At 52.0% G+C, this 18,912-nt stretch overlaps 4 non-coding genes across 4 annotated transcripts; 1 reads left to right on the top strand and 3 right to left on the bottom strand.

Annotated features, from left to right (window-relative positions):
* The first annotated feature begins 44 nt into the window (after positions 1–44).
* On the top strand, positions 45–116 carry trnae-uuc (transfer RNA glutamic acid (anticodon UUC)). Its single transcript has one exon. It is a non-coding gene; the product is annotated as a tRNA-Glu (tRNA).
* A 12,520-nt stretch (positions 117–12,636) lies between these two features.
* On the bottom strand, positions 12,637–12,707 carry trnag-gcc (transfer RNA glycine (anticodon GCC)). The gene has a single exon. It is a non-coding gene; the product is annotated as a tRNA-Gly (tRNA).
* Positions 12,708–13,704: 997 nt separating this feature from the next.
* LOC138235852 (U4 spliceosomal RNA) lies at positions 13,705–13,846 on the bottom strand. Its single transcript, XR_011188387.1, has one exon. It is a non-coding gene; the product is annotated as a U4 spliceosomal RNA (small nuclear RNA).
* Positions 13,847–17,110: 3,264 nt separating this feature from the next.
* On the bottom strand, positions 17,111–17,227 carry LOC138235797 (U5 spliceosomal RNA). Its single transcript, XR_011188338.1, has one exon. It is a non-coding gene; the product is annotated as a U5 spliceosomal RNA (small nuclear RNA).
* Between the last annotated feature and the right edge of the window lie 1,685 nt (positions 17,228–18,912).

The raw sequence follows: 18,912 nt of genomic DNA, 5'->3' as shown, positions 1-18,912 counted from the left end.
ATGTAGTTTGCTTGCATGATGCCCGGAACAGCAGGGTTGTGCACTCCCATATGGTCTAGCGGTTAGGATTCCTGGTTTTCACCCAGGCGGCCCGGGTTCGACTCCTGGTATGGGAACGTGTCAATTTTGCCTCCTGCTTTCCAAAAGATCAGCACTGTGTACGAAGGAGCCGCATTAAAACTACTCAACGTGCAAAACGTGCGAGAGAGGGGGCGCTTGTTTCCAGCCGAAACTTCTCGCGTGTGAGACGAGCTGACCATCGCTGCAGGAGGTGGGAGGGTCACTCTGGTAGACAGGGCTGACCTTCGGCAATAGGATTTATACTCTCCAAGATGATATTTGCACTTTCTGGAGAGGCGATTTTCTCCACTTCAGTAGCCCGATTTCGTCGATTGCGTGGAGAGGGCTGTAGAATGTGGCGCCGTCTTTCCTGCTCCGTCCATGACAGGCGTGCTGGTCTCTGGAGAGAGAGCACGGTCCATCAGCGCACCCCAATAAAGGCACTGGAAGCAGCTGAATCGCATTGGCGAAGCTCAGCGCTGGGCCGCTGGGCACATCTGACCACAGTTTCCGTAGTGTAGTGGTTATCATGTTTGCCTCACACGCGAAAGGTCCCCGGATCGAAACCGGGCGGAAACAGACCAGACTTCTTCTGTCGCCACGCACAAAAGGGGATTGGGGATTCGCCTAGCGCTGTGATCGAACAGACCCACTCACCTCTTAGTGTGGCGGGATCTGCACAGTGCATGTCGCAGCGCATCCTGCTTTCACTTCAATGCGCGTCCTGATGTACCCCGGTCTCCCGCGTGACAGGTGGGGACAGGTGACAGGTCCTATACTAACGAGGAAGACATCGCTCTCTCCGACCCCCGGCATCGTGTCCCGACCCACCGTGCTGGAAGCCGACTCGTGCTGTGATTCCTTTACGGAGCAGAAATGACAACCGAGGAGCCGAGAGATCATTTCAGCATTTCGCGTCTGAACGGAAAACACAAACGACCAACTCGGAATGACTTGCCTTTGACGCTTATATACCTCTTAGTGTGGCGGGATCTGCACAGTGCATGTCGCAGCGCTCCCTGCTTTCACTTCAATGTGCTTCCTGATGTCGAGTCGTGTGCCGTGCGGAGGCTCTGAAAGCGAGAGCAATGAAAAGGTGCACGACGCTGTGAAATAAACATTAATAAACGCATATATAACGTCGAAAACACATCTAACACTAGGAGTATACGGCACTCTGCACAGTGTACGAAGTAAATTATTTTCGCAGTAATTAATTATATTGTAGCGTTTGCAGGTTCTTGTTCAGAACTAAAGAACAGTGGAGACGCGATTAACCAAGCACTGACTTTATTTAACAACCACACCAAAACCGAACACAGGATCTACACACACATGAGGAGACTGACGAAAACGTACACACATTTAGGGTGGTAATTACCTAACAACACACTCTACTTTTACAGGACTACACAGGGCACTAGAATTACTAGGACATTATTTACACAGGTAGGGTCAGCCGCTGGTCATCGTGCTGACCCTCAGACTCTTCCCGGCTACCACTCCCAGCATGCCCAGCAGTACTACGAGCGCCTAGGGGCGCTTCCTCCTCACCACCAGGCGAGGGCGTTACACTGCCCCCACCTGAAGCGTCTGGCGTCTCGCCGACGTCGAACACCCCCCTCAGGCTGTACTCGTATTCGGCAAACTGCTGCGGAACCCTGCGCGATCGGCCGCTGCGCCGCGGTGACGGCTGGCGATCCACGGACGCCCCACTATCGGCCGGCTCCAGCCCCGGCTGGTCCTCTGGAGCCTCCCCACACGGCTCCTCCTCCCGGGCCCGGTAGGGGGCCAGGCGGTCTCGGTGCAGGACCACCACTCTCCCCTGTGTTCGCAACCGGACACGGTAGCAGACCTCGCCCACCACCCCGAGTACCTCAGCGGGCCCCTCCCACGACGGCGCCAGCTTAGGGCTGAGGCCTTTGCAGCGGCGCGGGTTGTACACCCAAACCGAGTCCCTGGGCTGGAAGGCAGGCCCCCTGCAGCGCAGGTCGTAGTACAGCTTCTGCCGGACCCCCGCCTGTGTCAGGTGGGTCCGTGCAAAGCTGTGCACCCGCTGCATCCGCTGCCGCAGGTCCCACTCGTAGTCCGGTCCAGCCGGCGGTGCCGACCCGTCTCCGGGCGGCGGGCCGAAGACCAGGTCCACCGGTGTTCGCATTTCCCGGCCCAGCATGAGCGAGGCCGGGGTGCACCCGGTGGATTCCTGGACCGCGGTCCGATACGCCCAGAGCGCAAGGGGGAGATGGCGGTCCCAGTCCCGTTGGTGCCGGGACACCAGGGTGGCCAGCTGGGTGGCGAGCGTCCGATTAAACCGCTCTACCAACCCGTCGCTCTGGGGATGCAGCGGGGTGGTCCGCGTCTTAGTAATCCCCAGGCGCTGGCACACTCTGGAGAAGACCTGGGACTCGGAAGTTACGCCCCTGGTCACTGTGTAACTCCTCCGGCACCCCCAGCCTGGGAAACATCCCCTCCAGCAGTGCATCGGCCACCGTGGGGGCACTCTGGTCCGGGAGGGCGTAGGCCTCCGGCCACTTCGTAAAGTAATCCATGGCCACCAAGACGTAGCGGTTCCCGGCCTCGGTGCGCGGAAACGGGCCCAAAACGTCCACTCCCACCCGCTCCATAGGAGCCCCCACCTGGTGTTGTTGGAGGGGGGCCCGAGAGCGCTCGGGGGGACCCTTCTGCGCCACGCACACCGCACACGTTCGGCAGTACCGCTCCACGTCCCGGTGGCAAAGACCCCAATAAAAATGGCCTCGGAGACGCTGCAGGGTTTTTTTACCGCCGAAGTGCCCCACACCCGGCTGGCCGTGCACCGCTCGGAGCACCGCCCCGCGGAGCGACCGAGGCACCACCAGCTGCCACCGTACCTCGCCACTGGAGGGTACCCGCCACCCCCGGCGCAGCACCCCGTCCTTTACCTCCAAGGCCTCCCACAGGGCGCAGAGGGCCTTGACGGACTTCGGGTGCGGGGCGAGCTCCTCTCGCGTAGGCCGCACTCCTGCTGCCCTCTAGCGGAGCACCGGCCCCACGTCAGGATCAGCTGCCTGACGCTGCGCCAGGTCTGGCAGGCCCACCCCCAGCGGCCCCTCCCGGGCCGTGGCCGTGGCGCTCACCCCCGCCACGGCGCGGACAGCCTCCTCACGCTGCTCCCGCCGGGCGCAGTGATGGCAGTCCGCGGCCTCGCAGGGGCGCCGCGAGAGAGCGTCGGCATTGAGATGGCGAGACCCCGCACGGTGCACGACAGTGAAGTCGTACTCCTGCAGTATCTCTATCCATCGCGCCATCTGTCCCTCTGGCTCCTTAAAGTGGAGCAGCCAGGTGAGGGACGCATGGTCGGTCCTCAACCGGAACCGGGTCCCGAACAGGTACGGCCTGAAGTGGTGGACCGCCGCCATCACCGCCAGCAGCTCGCGACGGGTCACGCAGTAGTTCCGCTCAGGCCTAGTCAGAGCCCGACTATAGTAAGCCACTACGCGCTCCCCATCTGGCCCTTCCTGCGCCAACACCGCCCCCACCCCCGAGTCACTCGCGTCGGTGTCGAGAATATACGGCAACCGCGGGTTGGGGTAGGCCAGCACGGGGGCCCCCACCAGAGCTTCACGCAACCGGCCAAAGGCAGTCTCACAGCCCGAGTCCCAGTCAAAACGGCGGCCCTTGTCGGTGAGGCGGTGCAGCGGGGCAGCGATGCTGGCAAAGTCCCGGACGAACCTCCGATAGTACGAGGCCAACCCCAGAAAGCTGCGGAGCTCCGCGACGGTGCGTGGAGTCGGCCAGCCCCTCACTGCGGCGACCTTACCTGGGTCCGTAGCCACCCCTCGCGATCCAACAACATGTCCCAGGAAGGTCACCTCCCGCCGCAGGAGCTCGCACTTGCGGGGGTTGAGCCTCAGGCCAGCACGGCGGATGCAGGCCAGCACCGCCTGGAGGTTCGTCAAGGCCTGGTCGAAACTCCGTGCATGAACCAGCAGATCGTCCAGATACAACACACACTGGTTCCGCGGGACCGATGCCAGCACCCTCTCCATCAGCCTCTCGAACGTCGCCGGGGCATTGCACAGGCCAAAAGGCATGACAGTAAACTGCCAGAGGCCCTGGCCGATGGAAAAGGCCGTCTTCAGGCGAGCATCGGGAGCAAGCGGTACCTGCCAGTAGCAGCAGCGGAGGTCCAAGGAGCTGAACTAGGTCGACCCGGTGATGTAGTCCAGGGCGTCATCTATCCTCGGCAGGGGGTAGGAATCTTTCCGGGTGACCTTGTTCAGCTTGCGGTAGTTGACGCAGAACCTCCACGAGCCGTCTTTTTTTTTAACCAGTACGGCTGGCGCCGACCACGGGCTCGCGGAGGGCTCAATCACCCCCGCTGCGGCCATCTCCCGGATCTTTTCCTCGGCGGCGGTCCGCTTGGCGTGAATCATGCGTCCTGGTGGGATGCGGATGGGCCGAGCGTCGCCGGTGTTGATCTCGTGTTGGACCAGGGCAGTGCGGGTGCAGTCCTCATCTCTCGCCGCAAAGAGGTCTTCGTTCTGGGCGAGTAGCTCCTGGAGCCGCTGCCGCTGGTCCTGATCGAGGCCCTCGCAGCTCCGCTGGTAGAGATCCTCAACGGCGCGCCTCGCTTCCACGCAACGCTCGGCCCCCGCCGCCGCTACCTTGTCTGGCCCCCCGGCCGACTCAGGAGCAGGATCCGGCACGCTCGCTCCCCGGCTCGCAGGCCTGGTCTGCCCCGGCGACTGACGCCGCCGCCGCCGCTGCCGCTGCCTCTTGTTCCCCCGGCTCCGGCAAGCCCGCGTCCCTCGGCCTTCGCCGGACCTGCCCTCCACCAGGTGCAGTCGCTCCCCCTGCCACACCAACTCCTGCCGGTCCAAGTCCAACCTGGCCCCCACTCGCTGCAGTAGGTCCAGCCCCAGAATGCAGTCCTCCTGGATGGGTGCAAGGTAGCAGGGGTGGCGCACCGTCGCTGCGCCCAGACGGAAGGCAAGCACCCGTTTCCCCCGGACTGCAGCGAGCTGTCCCGTCACGGTCCTCACGGTCCTGGAGGCCTCCCATCCTGGGGGGTTGGTGCCCTCGGTGTCGGGGAGGACGCCCGGCCGAAGTAGGGTTACTGATGAACCGGTGTCGAGTAGGGCCAGGCAGGGTTGGTCCTCAATCCGGCAGTGGAGGTACAGGCCCCGGCTACAGCCGACTCGCCCCACGGTGGCGTGAGGGGCGCCGGTTTTTACAGCGCTCTCCGGAGCGGGGGTTGAGGTGTTCAAGGGTGGCCTTCCCCGCGCTGAGCCGCCCCGTTCCCGTTTCCCGACGCCGATCGGGGAGAGCGAGGTTCGGGTGCCCGGCAGAACCGGGCTTGGTGTCCTCTCTTCCCGCAGCGGTTGCAAATCAGCGTGCGGGGCTGTTCCGTGGCGGTCGCTGCACGGGCTGGCTCCTCTTCCCCCTCGCTGGATTCCTCCGTCGCCGCCTCGGTCAGCCGGCAGGGCGCACTGCGTCTGCTGGCGCTGCCAGTCACCCCGAACACTACCTCAGCCCGTGTAGCAAGGGCCAAGGCCTGCTCCAGCGATGTTGGCGTGGCCAGCTGCACGTGGCGCCGCAGCTCCTCGGGCGAGATGGCCTTGAGAAAGGCCTGGAGAGCCATCTCCCGCTGCGCCTCCCGGGGGAAAGTTGGGTATCCTCGGCGGGCGAGGAACATGACATCCGCGGCGACCGGGCCCAGTCGCTCTCCTGGTCGGCGCCGCCGCAGGGCCAGCCTCTCCCGCATCAAGTCCGGCACCTCCTCTACACCGAAGCGCAGCTGGAGGGCTGCTGCCAGCGCCGTGTAGTCGCCTCTGTCCTCCTCCGGGACGTCCAGGAGCACCTGGCAGGCCGCTCCTTCCAGCGCCGCCGCCAGGTGGCCGGCCATCTCCGCCCGGCTCCAGCCATTCGTCCGGGCCGCGAGCTGGAACTGCGCCTCATAGGTCTCCCAAGGCGCTTCACCATCGTAGCGACCTGGTCGCACCCGCGCCGATGGGTGTGGGAATCGCTGATCGGCTCCGGCAGGGAGGGCATCCTCTCTCCGGGGCGGCCGCCCCAATTCTACTGGCGGGACCACTACTGGGTAGCCCTGGTAAGGGCTGTGGCCACCTGTCGCACCCAGGAGTTGCTCAGGCTCCCTATGTGCGACGCCGATGGGTTCTGCGTCTTTCAGCGTCAGCCGGCGCTTTACGGAATCGGGTAGTGTCTGCCACGAGTTGTTCATTCTGCCCACTTCTGACACCAATGTAGCGCTTGCAGGTTCTTGTTCAGAACTAAAGAACAGTGGAGACGCGATTAACCAAGCACTGACTTTATTTAACAACCACACCAAAACCTAACACAGGATCTACACACACACATGAGGAGACTGACGAAAACGTACGCACATTTAGGGTGGTAATTACCTAACAACACACTCTACTTTTACAGGACTACACAGGGCACTAGAATTACTAGGACATTATTTACACAGGTAGGGTCAGCCGCTGGTCATCGTGCTGACCCTCAGACTCTTCCCGGCTACCACTCCCAGCATGCCCAGCGGTACTACGAGCGCCTAGGGGCGCTTCCTCCTCACCACCAGGCGAGGGCGTTACAATATTTACTATATTTATTATACACGTGTAAATTAATTACTGCGAAAATAATTTACTTCGTACACTGTGCAGAGTGCCGTATACTCCTAGTGTTAGATGTGTTTTCGACGTTATATATGCATTTATTAATGTCGTCGATTTTACGGTTGCAATTCGACGTTGATTATACGTCGAGGCGACGTATATATACGTATAGCCGTATTTTCGCCGTGAATATACGTATATTCGACGAATCAATGCCCACAGCTTGGCATACAAGGGTTTTGCGGAGGGGTCTTGCCACCTGCCTGAAAAAAAAACAGTAAAATTTTTGAGTGCCTATAGAGTTTCTATTTTTATTTTCTTGAGAAAAGTTGATACCATTTCCTGGAAACCCCGTCCCCCATCAGTGCGCGGGGCCCGGGGAAAAATCTGTAGGGGGGCTTCTGAAATTCTGAGGGGGGGTGATATTTCGGTTGAAACGGAGCTGTACGGTGCAGCTACCCAAATGAAATCTCGCAGCTATGCCATTGATTAGTGCTTCATGATAGAAGATATCGACTAGCAATCTGGTATTTGCGATGAAGTTCAGTTTCACATTTTTCGTCACTCTCACTGGAGAGTATTGCCTGGAGCGAAAAGTACCATAAGCGTTCATTTTTGCAGCTACATGGACGTTCTGAATCGTTAAGAAAAAATGTTGTAAAACCAACAGAAAGCACAGACTGCTATAACTAGTCCTAGTTATATAACGATTTTAAGTATAATGATAAACTACTGCAAGGAATCGGTCCACCTGAGCAAACAGGATCGTAATGTTGACACTCAATAACGACACTGATATGTGCAGTTCCTGGACGGATAGCCCTCCTGCCCATCAAACAGACTGAGTGACTGTTCGTGTCATTTAGTGTTGTCTGACCATTGACAAAGTACAACTATTTTTTTAGGGCGCAAATTAAGTTATTTAATAACGTGGATTAAATAACTGGATGGCGTGGATTTTTGTCTTAAAGGAAACAGAAGTAGGAGATATATATATGTATGTATGTTTTTGGTGTTTTCCTTGTTTGTGAAATACATATACACACGCACGACACTAACATAAACACACCTCATAATAAAAGAGCAAAGCATTAAGTAGCAGGATTTAAAGGACGTTGAGACCCGAGAATCGCCCTGATTGAGCTCAGTGTGTAAGTCCACCCTGGAGCAAAAGCAGCGATGCTGGCATTCTGGGCATGGTGAATTACTGATCAAGAAAGGGGGTTTTCGAGGTCTCGTTCCTTACCTGTGAACAGTGTGGTGTAAGTCCTCTCTAAAGTCTCTGAGAGGCATTTAGATCTGGAGGTAACAGACGCCCTTGGCTGAATGAGTGCAGGAATGCACAGGTTTTTCAAGTGAAAGCATCCCCTTACTGTATGAGCTGTTACCTCACACACGACAAAAGTAAAAGAGACCGAACATGTGTACTAACTGATGGTTTGAGAAAGTGGTGGAAGGGTCCGTTTATATATCGGAAAAGTGTAAGTTGAAGGAAAAGAAGGAGAAAAATATGGGAAAAGCTGAGTTTGTCAGAGGGAGTCTGGGGCGAAGACACCTGTAAAATAAGCATATGCGTATTGATTGGCAAAAGCACAAGCATGTAGCTCCCACCCTGGTGCACGGCCGGCACCAGTGGTGGCAGATACATGAGAAAAAAAAGAAATTGGGATGTGACTTCTTAAGTGTGTTTACGGGGAAAACAAAAACCCAGAAGAAAAGATACTTTACTCGCTACGAAAGAGTATAAACAAAAGCGAAAAGAGGCAGTGCAGGAGAATCAGAAACTAAAAGAAGAATTAGTTCCTGGTCGCACTGCACTAGTTAATGTGTTATATCCTGCACTCCCATAGGGGAACAGACAGGCAGGAAATGAAAATAATTGGGATCAATTCCCACAGTGACCATATGGAGACGGGGGGTCTGGGTGGGATGACACCTGGTACGAGTGTGATAGAGACAGAACAGGAACTCCCTTCTTAAACAGAGGGTGCCTGCAGACCTGTACTCTCACCCTAAGTGGGAGAGGGCCTGATGTAGCGGGGGCTGGCGCTGTTGATGACAGCGTCACTCTAAGTGTCTCGCACCCCATCGAGGGGGTCCGTACTCGCACCTACCTTCCCTGATTCCCCCATACGATCAAATCCAAAACCGGAAGATATTGACTGGTGGGCTAAAGTACCGCACCCAAAATTAGGAATGCAGCGAACCTGGAGTGCACTTCAGGAATTAAAAGGATTCATGTAGAAGTAAAACAAGAATACAGCACATTGTAGTACGAAGAGAAAAATATATTCTCGATGTGTATGTGTGTTTTATGAATTTGTGTGCCGGCATGTATGTGTGTAACTGTGAGTTTTTGTATACTAAATGACGGTGTGAGTGTGTTTAGCCAGCGGGACTGGCTAGAGACGTAACTAAAGAGACTTGATGAAAATCAACTTAAGGAGATTGGAAAATATAAGAGCGTCTGAAACGTATAAGTACAGTACAGGTGGACGTAAAAGTAGTTAGATAAACAGTGTTTGTATTTTTATACAATTAGTTGCAATAGTGAAAACAATTTGGGTTTATTCGAATGTCTCAGACATGCTGAAACGCTGTAGGTTTAGAATCGAGACTGGGGAGAATAACGTCTTGTGAGAAGATCTGTTTACCTAACGATTAGATCCTGTAAATCCCTTGTAGCCTACCTAAGTCTGTCCCAGTCCAGTGGATTAAAATGTACTGTTAATGGAGTGTTGGTTTCTCTGTTAGGGGATACTGGAGCACTACTGTCATGCTTGTTTCACTCCTCTGTTCAACAGTGTGCTATAGAGTAATGTATATGGGGAGATGGCAGGAGGCCACAGGAGTATTGGGGCACCAAGTTTTACTTGCTGAGTACCAGATTTTAATGGGTGGTTTTATCCCAGATCTATTGGGTTGGAATATTATGCATTACAAAGAATGACTATCCAGAACAGGGTATCACGTGGCTTCAACTGACTGTGATCACTCAGTATGTTGATGGTATTCTGAGTGCTTCCCCTGACGAGGAAACCCACAAGTCTGAGTTGCTTCAGCTTTAGAGTGTCTAATATTAAGCAGTTATGATAAGGCCCTTTTGTGTCGAGCATTGTGTGATTTTAACAGGGCCAGGGTGCAATATTTTTACGGGGTGAGCACAACTTTTAACAGATCTGCTTAAGGGGGGAGTGCAGTACAAGGACAAGATTGCCTTGGTACCAGCAGCAAAAGCCGCCTGTAATAATTTGAAACAAGCTCTCTTACAGGTGCTGAGACTGGGGTTTCCTCAGATGGATCAACCATTCTTTGTATGTAAGTGTGGACAAAGGGTTCTGGGCAGCTGTGCTGACGCAGGAGCATGGAGGTAGGCACTATTATACCATTCGATACTGTAGCCAAAGGGTGGGGGACGGTGAAAATTGAAGAAAATGTAATACTGTTTACTGATGGGTCCTCTCTGATGCATGAGGGAGAACAGAGAACAGGCTGAGCCGTTACAACAGAATTCGAGGTGCTAACAATCGGAAAATGCCCCTCCACTGCCTCAGCACAGCAAGCCAGTTAAGAGCACTGATGGAAGATTGTAAAAAGAAAGATGTTAAAAGGTTACTGTATATGTATATAATGTATGTATTTGTTGCATGTAGGCCACAATTCTGGATGGCTATGGAGAAATAAGATTCTCTCACAACGGCAGGGACTCCAGTTAAGAATACTGGGCTTGTCTCTGAACTGATTTGTAGTTTTACAGCTGCCGACAGAAGCAGCTTGAGTAAGGTGTCAATAACACAATAAATAAAGAATTCCAGTAACTCAAGGTAACAACCATGCAGATGCAGATGCCAGACGAGCGGCACTGGGAGGGCGGGAGTCTGAGACCCCTGTGAAACCTCTACTGGGGAAAAGGGAGAATTCAGGTTGAGGCCTTTAATAGATGTTTAATAGTGGTTAGAACAAATGTGTAAAGAATGTGGGGTTGTATGATGATGTGATGTGGGCTGGCACATACCCAAGTGTATGATAAAGATGATCCCGTGGTACGGACTGCCCTGCCCCTTGGATACTGATCTAGGGGCAGACTACACTGGGAAGGTGTGCCAGGCTGTAATTGCCTCACTAGGGGTAAGTTGGAAGTCACATTGCCCCCATCACCCACAGTCTGAAAGACCAACTAAGGAAATATCAACTGAAGGGACACCGTGGGTAGATGCTCTACCTGCAGTCCTGTGCGGTTTGCGGGCTGGAGCAAATGGAACTGTGAGACTGAGCCCATTTGAGATCATCACGGGCAGCCAAAGAAACTCCCTGGAGGCCAAGTTTGGCTAACGCACTGATGAATTAACTAACTCTCTATTAAAGTATTGTAGGTTTGTTAACTGAAGCGGTGCACAGGGCTTGTGAACAGGTGCCGGACGCTTGGGGACCTCCAGCAGAGGGGAGACACGACCGGATACCTGGCGAGTGGGTGTAGGTGAAGAAGAGATACCCTGCCAGACGTTGCAATCCTGCTGGGAGGGACCATATCAAGTGCCACTAACTACTGATTGTGCCATCTGAGTGACAGGATGAGATCGCTGGATCCGCGCATCGCACTTTCACCGACCCACGGCACCAGAGACTGAGTGAACAGAAAGAAGGATGTTGTTACCGTTTCTGTGTCTGATGCTTCCTAAGACCAACAGTGTGCTTGTTAGGCCTGAGGAGCATTACTGGGGATATGGTATCAATACATTCCAGATGTTGGCATATCTATTCAGCCAAAAAATTATAATCGGAGTTGGGTCAATATTGCTGTTCCAAGATCCTGACGATAGATCTCCACATGGCTGAGGTCTGCGTTTGGGTCCTGGGGTAGGACTTTATGTATTTGTAGGATTAGGATTGTTTTATGTGTAAAATTGTAACTATCACTTGTACAAAAACATCAATAACACCTTGTTGTAACCGTGGAACGCACAATGTCATGGTAATGCATGCCTGTACATCTAAAAAGGAAAGATCTGCCCTGACATTGTATTTGTAAAAATAGACAGTCCTGATGTATGCCATATTTTATAAGGGGGGAATGAAGTAAGAGACAAGATGTTAAAAGGGTTAATAACTTAAGTCAGTTCTGCCTGAAAATTAGACTTCTAAGCAACAGGGGTTTATGGCAGGAAAGGGGGTTAACTGATAAGGATTCCGGATGCGAGCAAGGAACCCCCTGGGGGCATAATCTTAAACTGACCATTTAGCAAGGGCCTCTTAACTGGCCAAATACCATAACCCCCCCCCCCCCTTACAATAACATCGAATGACGTCTGAAGCAGCAAGCAAGGACTATATAACCTAAAAGTTTGTACCGGCACATCGAACAATACTTCGGTTTTGTTGTTTCTTGCGGGAAACAAGACTTTGGCTTTATTGTTCCTTGCATGCAATAAACTCATCTGTTTTACTTCATCTCAGGATCAAGAACCTTATTCCTTCTGTTACAACAGGGCTTTCTCACGCAGTTTCATGGTTCTTGTAACCCAAATCCTACACTGGCCTGAAGTGCCCCCCCATTTCACAGCATTTGTCAGCTGATTTAAAATGTACCTAAAGGAGAAGCATTATTGAAGACCATCAATTACCAAGAGCTTTTGTCAAAGGTTTTGGTGGTCATTTTTAATTTTTAATGACCACAGAGCGCTGTGACCTCGGTTTTACATCTCATCCAAAAGACAGCGCCCTTTTACAACACAGCGTCTCCGTCACTATGCTGGGGAATTGGGACCCGCACAGACCTCAGGGTGAGCGCACCCCCGCCGGCACCATTAACACCGCTTCCAGCTGGAAGCTTTGTTTTTCCCTGTAGCTCATCCTCATCCGGGTACTGACCTGGCTCACACCTGCTTAGCTTCAGTGGGTTTTCAGTTGCGAGTTGCAAGGGGATGCAAGTGATGGAGCCGCTCGCTGCAAAAGCCACTGCATTGGCCGGGAATCGAACCCGAGCCTCCCGCGTGGCAGGCGAGAATTCTACCACTGAACCACCAATGCTCAGTGCCTGGGCTTTCAAAAAAGACGCTTTTTTGGTGCTCTGTGCAAAAAGCGTCGACATGCTTCCAGCTGCAAAATGCCATTCGCGGACGCTGAAGAATTTATTTCCAAGGCAGTGGGTACAAGCGATTTGGTGTTTTAAAACCACCAGGAACAGCAAAGAGGCGCGCTTCTTTGCTTGAGCCGGAACACAACGACAGGAGGTGGACAACGTAGTTGGCAGGATTCGGAGCTACGCGGGAAGAACCCAATGGATTTCTAGTTCATCGCCTTAACCACTCGGCCACGACTACAGCAAGCCCCACCGCCGCTGCGTTCTTGCTACAATCTTACCTGGATCGCGGGGCGCCGGCGGAAGCCTATTTCAAAGTCGTTCTCCGTTTCAAAAAAACATTTCCAAAATACAAGCCTTGCAGACAGACACGCCTCAGAGGACTTAAAGGTGGCTTCATATCGGAATGATAAAGTCTCCCCGTCCGGACATGAAAATGCCACTTTGTTACACACAAAAAAAGAATCAACAACAGAGAAATGCCCACAAGCACTTGAAAAGCCGCACCACGCCGCACTTGAAATAGCTCTTACATTAGTGGTAGACGCAGGAATCGCCTTTTTATTTACGCTCTTATCAAACTGTCAAAGGTTTGCTTTGCGAACGCTGCAGGACATCGCACAATCTCTTTTGAACGGGGACAAACAATTTCTTATGGGGCGCAGTAAGTACAGACGTTTAAAAAGCTCCACTCATGCCGACGATGCAGCATGAAGAAGCGCAACCTAACTTTTGACAGACAAAAGCCGGGCGCCGCTACGAGCAATATGAAATCAAACTGACAGCACACGGCGTTTCGCGCTGACTCAAAAGTGATCTCGACAGTCGCTGTTCTTTGCATAACGCCGAAAGAGCTAAAGAGCGTTTCTGTTGAGACGTAACAAGCTCGTTTCTTTCTACCATGATGTCACTATGACAAAATCTGTCTTTAAACACCTTGCTCAGTCTCTGACGAGACTGTCAAAAAATGCTTTCGCCGATTGTATTGCAAACCGGCGGAAGCGGGGTATTGAGAAAAGTTTTCAACTAGCAATAATCGCGCCTCGGCTAAACCTCACAGGCAACGATACTGCCACTGCGCAAAGCTGACGGTTGCTAGGCAACCGCGGGGATCCTATGGAAATCGTTATCGATCGTCTCATGGCATGTCGTTGCTGTAACGCTTCATATTTGTCGTCTTCTTCTTCTAGCTTGAGGTTTTGAAGAATTTCATGACAGACAAGGGCTCAGTCGGGAACAAACGGCGTTGTGAGAAAACCGTTGCTTAGTTTCAGCAGCAGAAATACAACCCTTTAAATACAAGATGACAGAACAATGACGAAGGGCATGCCGGGAGGAACTCATGCACTATAGAGGAAAGGGGGCGGGCACGTACAGTTCACATTCAAGCCACAAGTACTCTTCTCGGATTTTGCACTAACAAATCCTAACGTCTTGAAAGCATTGCAGCATGTTTGTGTCCCACTTCCCGTGGCTGCGGGACGACTGACACGAACGGACAAACACAATCTGTGGCATTTAGCGTGACATAGTCTTGCAGGCATCGTGCTGTCTCACTGCAATACTATACCGCTGGAGGAAACAGTCCATCTGGTAATCAAATACAGCCTGGACAATAGGCTTGTATAGTGGTGTAAGCAAGATAAGGTTGTGATCTGATCTGCCAAGGGGGGGAAGGGCTGTGGAACTATATGCATCCTTAGCATTGGCATATAATAAGTCCAGTGTTTTGTTTCCCCCATCATTAATCGTTGCGCCTCTGTGAAAGGAAAGCTCTTGGGCAGTCTTTGAAACAGCTCGGATGAAACACTTGATTGCTTCCATGTGCATCTGGAGCCCACTTCTTATTTTCACTTCACGCCGCCCAAAGCATTTCTAAAACAGGAGATTCGCGTTTGGGAATGCGCCCTGCCCTACAAATAAAACAGGTCTACGGGTCTGAAACCTGCTCCACGGAAAACAGTTCTGTTGCGCTTTTGATCAAAGGGAGATTCGCTGTTCTTACTTTTTGATGACATAACACCCAAAGGGGCCTCTTTGGAGCTGGATTCCAACCAGCATCCTAAAGTTTCTTGGCGGTATCCTTTACAGTCCTCTGTTCAGTCGACAAGGGACAGAAGGGGGCAGCTTTCCTCACACATACAGTGCAATGTACTGTAGTGTTCCCCTTCATTGAATTCGCAGTTCTGCATCAGACCTCTAACTCGTTACATTAGCTTGGATTTAAGCTACGAAGCAGGCTTCTACTGTATAAACGTCTAGAGGAATCACAAACTATTTGAGAGGCCATCATCCCAGGGGGAACTGACAAAGTCTATCCCTAAACACCTAGTGCAGTCTCTCGAGAGACTGTCAAAAATCGCTTTCTCCGTTTGTGCTGCAAGTAAGTGAAAACGCAGTCTCAACCCAGAGCCACTTGGCAGCAGCGGAACGTAAATACTGTTACTGCCACTGCTCGATACCGACGTTAGCCTACTATACCATGTTCAGCCACCGCTAGAAAATGTAAGGCTCTAGTACTGGAGCAAAGAACAGGAGGGCCAACACCAAACGGGCACACGTGTCAGACATGGAGAGTGACAAGGATGGGATTCAACCCCATGCCTGCAGAGCACAATGGATTAGCAGTCCATCGCCTTAACCACTCGGCCACCTCGTCAACAAAACTGGGCTGTCCTGACATGGGTTGGCGCACTCCAGTTGATCTTTTTCTTTTTTTGCCCTCATACTCGAGGGTCATTTTCCTGTTCCACATGCGATTTCAACATTTTCCTTGGGAGATGTCAAGCCAGCAAGCCACTGCTGTGGTTCAGTGGCCAGTGTGAAGTTCAGTGGCCCTGTTGTACACAGAAAGCACATTGAGCTCCTTGGACATGAAAAGTTCCAGATAAAAGCCATTTGTCATCCTTTCTCTTGGTGTCGATGTTGCTATTGTATGTAAAGGTGGCAACTTGCTCAGCGAGCAGGCGGAGCACACACCGAATGCAGATGTGTCTGAGTGGTGTGTCCAAGCGGCTGCAAAACGACAGCACTCCCGGGGTGCCGTGACTTAGTTGGTTAAAGCGCCTGTCTAGTAAACAGGCAATCCTGGGTCTGAATCCCAGCGGTGCCTTTTTTTGTTCTGTCTTCTTGAACAGAACTGGTCATTATGGACAACCGCATACGTCTAGACTTAATTAAATGCAAGTATTCATTTCCTGTCTTGAACGACTTGTTTTTCTTAAAATGGATGCAACTTGCAAAACATGAAATACAAACCTCGCTAATCAGCGCTCGCGGCTGGCAAAAAAAAAAAGAAGTCAGCAATGTTTTTTTCTTTAACCTTAAGCCTGCTAATGGAGAAGAACCTAGTCGCCATATCACATAAATCCATTTCAACGATGAGAAAGTAACAACTATCCTCACTCCAGAGTAAATCTCACGTTGAGGGCATATTTTTTTCCACTTTACCATGAGTCGGGCTCAGCTGCACAGAGGCGAGAGCAGAGCAATGAGGTCACGGGGACAGGGGAGTCACACGCTGGCGGTTTGAACACGCGAGAGATCACTGAGGGATCCACAGTATGTGGACCCTCCGTGCGCCATCATTCCACACTCCAGACTCTGAATCCTGCCATCTGAGTTAAGATCTCGGCGGAACCTGAGGCGCAGTTCTTTCTTAAAACGTAATCTGGTGAGCATTTCTAGAATCGTACTTGTATAGATGCAGCCTTTAATGTGTTGCTAGGTTAAAATTGATGACTTCTTGAACTTCAGTAGGCAACTGCCCTCTTGATTTCGGATTTAATTTCTTTATTACAGGGGCGCTTTTATGAAGACAGAGTCATGTTCAGGTACTTTGCTTGATGGAGGAAGCTCATTTCGGACTCTGTGATCTGCTCACCTGGAAAGGTCTGCTGTACTACTACAAGAGAGAAGTAGTGTCTGGAGGAAGGGACAATTTTATGATGCTTTGGAAGGTAATGTTTTTTTTTTCTTTGAAATCGAAATGAATCAGAATATCAGTGCAAAAGACAAACTCTTGGTTTGGTTTAAAGAGATATGGTTTTAAAACAGACAAAATGTAGAAAACAGGTGTTTCTCACTTTTGGAAAAGAATGGACCAGGGGTAATATTTTACTAGTTGCAGTGCTAAGCTCACTGGGTTACAGTCCTGAAGTGTCACACCAGGGCCAGTGGTGCAATGGATAATGTGTCTGACTATGGATTAGGAGTTTGGAGGTTCGACTCCTGCCTGGCGCTGGTTGTTTTTAAACACATCAGCCTACTCCCTAAGTAGTCTGTGCTACTTACTGCATTGTAAGAGCGATTGTGAGCGGTTTTGTTTTCTCTCTTTGACCAGCCCAGCTGCGCCCCACCCGAAGGCAGGGAAGCACAAAAATTGTATGGAACTCATTCATGCTCCTCTCCATGGAAATCTTTAGTAAAAGGCAAAAGATTTGTACGAGATGAAGAGAAACCAGAGTGCGTGGCTGGACAGCTGCAGGAGCCCAGGCCGCCTTCAAGTCCTCTGCCCTGCCAGTCGTGGTTGGCAATGCACCTGGCCTTACAAACGAGCCAGTGGGGCCCGTTCAGCTCCGGGCTCATCGCCTGCGGCTCAGCTTACCTGGCAGGGGAGATACCTTGATCAGCCTGTAGTTGGAGTAGTTGGATTGTTTTCTTGTTTTGTGGAAGCAGTGTTTGTTTTGCAGTTTGAGATGGCAACCTTTGGATCCCGCAAGAATGCTGTAAGTTTTGAGCTTTTGGATGATCTCTTCATGGATCGTATGCAGTTCAGCAGAAAAGTGTTACAGAAGGAACTTGGCTTTGAACTTCGGCACTTGGATTTCATCTTCGCTCTCCCAGGTCAGAAAGCATTTGAGGTTGTTTTTGCTACCTATTCTCTGTTTGAACAATGTGTGGATGTGTTTGAGGCAAAAAGAGGGAAAGTTCCTGCCCTTGAGAAGATCAACTTGCAGCCTCTGACACAGAGAGAGAGGAAAACGGTGCATGTTGTTATGTTCTCGGAAATGGCAAAGACGGAGGACATTCACACCTGGCTTAAGCAGTACTGCACCGTCCACCATGGAACTGAGGTTAGAGATGTTGACGGTATAAAAACAGGAGCAAGGAAATTCGAGGTTCGCTTGCTACCGGACAATGTAAATGGAGGCTTAAGGCACCTGCCCTCTACAATCCGGCTGGGCGCCTGCAATGGCTATGTTTTTTATGTGGGACAACCAAAGGTGTGTCGGCGCTGTGGTGCTGTGGGACACCTGGCATCGTCCTGCACTGTGAAATGCTGCAAGACCTGTGGCAAACAGGGACATTTAGCCTCTGACTGTTCAATGCTGCCAAAGTGCAATTTATGTGGCTCGGAAGGACACGTTTTTAAGAACTGCCCTCACGCCTACGCCAATAAACTCAAAATGAGAAAGGATGAGGCAGTGCTTGTTTCAGCCAAACCGGCCCGAAAAGCCAAAGCAAACAACAAGTCAAACAAAGAACCCTTGTTGGACAAAGAGTCTCAGCCTCCAGCCAGGATCAGTCCTGCTGTGGCTCCAGGGCCGGTGGAAGAGAAATCCACTACGCTCCCACAACCGCAGACTGCACCAGACAAGCACGAGGGTTTGAAAACCCCAGAGAACAGCGAGGACCCCTCCCCCACTCCTGCTCCTCAGAACGAGGGCCAGTGTGGGGCCCCCCGGTGGAGCGGGTCCAGCGACGATACCCAGGATTCAGCGGAGCTGCTTTTCTCAGACTCTGCAAGTGCTACAGATGCCCTCCTCTCCTCCATCCAGTCCAGTGGGAGGAAGGGTGGAGCTACTCAAGGCACTCTCTCCCCTATTGTTATGTAGCACAGACGTGATAGTGGGAGGGGATTTTAATTGTATCTTAGAGCACACAGACAGGCAGTCTAGCTCTCCGATAAAATTGGATTCCAGCTCACTGGCCCTGCAAAACTTAGTTCAAGACTTTAAACTCTCAGACACATATAGATGTATATATCCCACAACAGCAGGATATACATGGTCAGAGAGGAATAGCAGCTCCAGAATTGACTATTGCTTTGTCTCAGAGAGAGTGAAAGTTGTTGGGGTCACTCTTCAGCCTGTCTTCTTCTCAGATCATCAGGCTTTAGGGTGTAGAGAATGAGGGGGTAGTATCCCGCTA

This window comes from Lepisosteus oculatus, unplaced genomic scaffold (genome assembly GCF_040954835.1).
Source record: "Lepisosteus oculatus isolate fLepOcu1 unplaced genomic scaffold, fLepOcu1.hap2 HAP2_SCAFFOLD_83, whole genome shotgun sequence".
Lineage (NCBI taxonomy): Eukaryota > Metazoa > Chordata > Actinopteri > Semionotiformes > Lepisosteidae > Lepisosteus > Lepisosteus oculatus.
The sequence above is the reverse complement of the archived record's forward strand: the minus strand, read 5'-3'. Positions and strand labels throughout refer to the sequence as shown.